Raw genomic sequence first — 2,519 nt, 5'->3', positions numbered from 1 at the left:
CGACAGGAAGCAGCCACAGGATCCAGAGAGAGCAAAAAGCCAGAATGTCTGCTTATATACAGATGTGGGCCACACCCCCAAGGAGACTCCCTTTCATCTGATTGGCTACTCACAGTATATTCAATCATGGGAGTGATTACATTAAAACACGGAGAATCATGGCCCGGCCAAGTTGAAACACAATCTTAACCATCACAGTCATGTAAGAATTATGATATTGGCAGTCTTTTAAACTCTCAAAGCCTTGTTTGACTTTTTTTTTAATGGTGGTAGGATGTCAGCCTGGTTTCTTTCACAAATGTGTTGTGAGGCTTTAATAAGGCAATAGTATTTTGAAAAACACAGTCCACAAAGTAACTTTACTCCCTCTTGGTTATAAAAACAAGTTGCTATCAAGTCAATTTCCACTCATGATGACCCCATGTGTCCCCGGGTGGTGCAAATGGTTAAGTGCTCAACTACTAACCGAAAGGTTGGCAGTTCAAACCCTCTCAGAGGTGCCTTGGAAGAAAGCCCTGGTGATCTGCTTCCGAAAGGTCAGACATGAAAACCCCATGGAGCACAGTTCTACTCTGACATGCATGGGGTCACCATGAGTTGGAGTCTATTCAATGGCAACTGGCTTTGTTTTTGGTTTTGATTGTAAACATTTTATTTCATACTTTTATATTAAAAAGTCACTTTATCCTATTCACTTAAACTGAAGTCTGGAGAGTGGGTAGGGTTAGTTACAAAAATGGGTTTTGGGGTGAGGCGAGAGAGAGTGTGGTCCAGATGTATGGAGAAGGGAGGAAACCTCTCCACATCTGGGATGGCACAGTAAAGGGTGTGCTGGCATGTAGTAGGGGTTTGCTGACCAGTAAGTGAGAGCAAATAGCTCCAATACATGGGCTCCTGACAAGTCTTAGAACGGTTCCAGACATTGGTTCTGCACTAATTTGAAACTTCTGGAGCTGAAGACCTATTCTCAGAATTATGGCCAATACTTTAAGTGAAATTTTGGAGACGTGGTAGCTTTTTGGATGGACTTCAGAGAAAGGGTTCTGGGACAGATACTACTGGCTTATTTATTAGGACAGCTATCTCAGTGGTATTCTGTTATTTCAGCAATGTACAGCTAGCTTTTTTTTTTTTTTTTTCCTGAAAGAAGCTATAAATATGGCTAACCCTCCCAAGTGGGATCCTTAATTTCCCTAGAATTTAGTCACTGATTGTCCTGCCTGATAAGGAGCCCCGGTGTCTAAGTGGTGAAGCACTTGGCTGCTAACCAAAAGTTCGGCAATTCAAACCCATCAGCTGGTCCACGAAAGAAAGATGAGGCAGTCAGCTTCCATAAAAATTAAACCCATTGCCATTGAGTCAATTCCAACTCATAGTGACCTATAGGACAGAGTAGAACTGCCCCATAAGGTTTCCAAGGCTGTAATCTTTACAGAAGCAGACTGCCACATCTTTCTCCTGTGGAGCAGCTGCTGGATTCGAAACTCTGACCCTTCAATAAGCAACCGAGCACTTAACCACTGTGACACCAGGGCTCCTTTTCGTAAAGATTGCTGTCAGTTGCCGTTGAGTCAGTTCAGACTCATAGAGACCCTATGTACAACAGAATGAAACAGTACCTTGTCCTGTGCCATCCTTAGAATTGTTGCTATGTTTGAGCCCATTGTTGTAGCCACTGTGTCAACCCATCTCGTCGAAGGTCTTCCTCTTTTTTGCTGACATTCTGCTTTACCAAGCATGATGTCCTGCTCCAGGGACTGGTCCCTGTGATAACATGTCCAAAGTACATAACGTGAAGTCTTGCCCATCCTCACTTCCAAGGAGCACTCTGGCTGTACTTCTTCCAAGACAGACTTGCTTGTTCTTCTGGCAGTCCATGGTATATCCAATATTCTTTGCCAACACCATAATTTAAAGGCATCAATTCTGCTTCAGTCTTCCTTATTCATTGTCCAGCTTTTCCATGCATATGAGGTGACTGAAAATATCGTGGCTTGGGTCAGGCGCATCTTAGTCCTCAAAGTGACGTCTTTGCTTTTCAACACTTTAAAGAGGTCTTTTGCAGCAGATTTGCCCAAAGCAATAGGTCGTTTCATTTCTTGACTGCTGCTTCCGTGGGTGTTGATTGTGGATCCAAGTAAAATGACATCCTTGACAACTTCAATCTTTTCTCCATTCATCATGATGTTGATTACAGGTTTAGTTGTGAGGATTTTTATTTTTTTATGTTGAGGTTAATCCATATTGAAGGCTGTAGTCTTTGATCTTCATCAGTAAATGCTTCAAGTCCTCTTCTCTTTCAGCAAGCAAGGTTGTATCACCTGCATATCACAGGTTGTTAATGATTCTCCCTCCAATCCTGATGCTGCATTCTTCATATAGTCCAGCTTCTCAGATTAGTTGCTCAGCACAGAGATTGAATAAGTAAGGTGAAATGATCCAACCCTGACCCACACCTTTCCTGATTTTAAACCCCACAGTATCCCCTTGTTCTGTTTGAATGACTGCCTCTTGATCTA

The sequence above is a fragment of the Trichechus manatus genome, unplaced genomic scaffold (genome assembly GCF_000243295.1).
Source record: "Trichechus manatus latirostris isolate Lorelei unplaced genomic scaffold, TriManLat1.0 scaffold00018, whole genome shotgun sequence".
Lineage (NCBI taxonomy): Eukaryota > Metazoa > Chordata > Mammalia > Sirenia > Trichechidae > Trichechus > Trichechus manatus.
Note: the sequence above shows the minus strand (reverse complement) of the source record.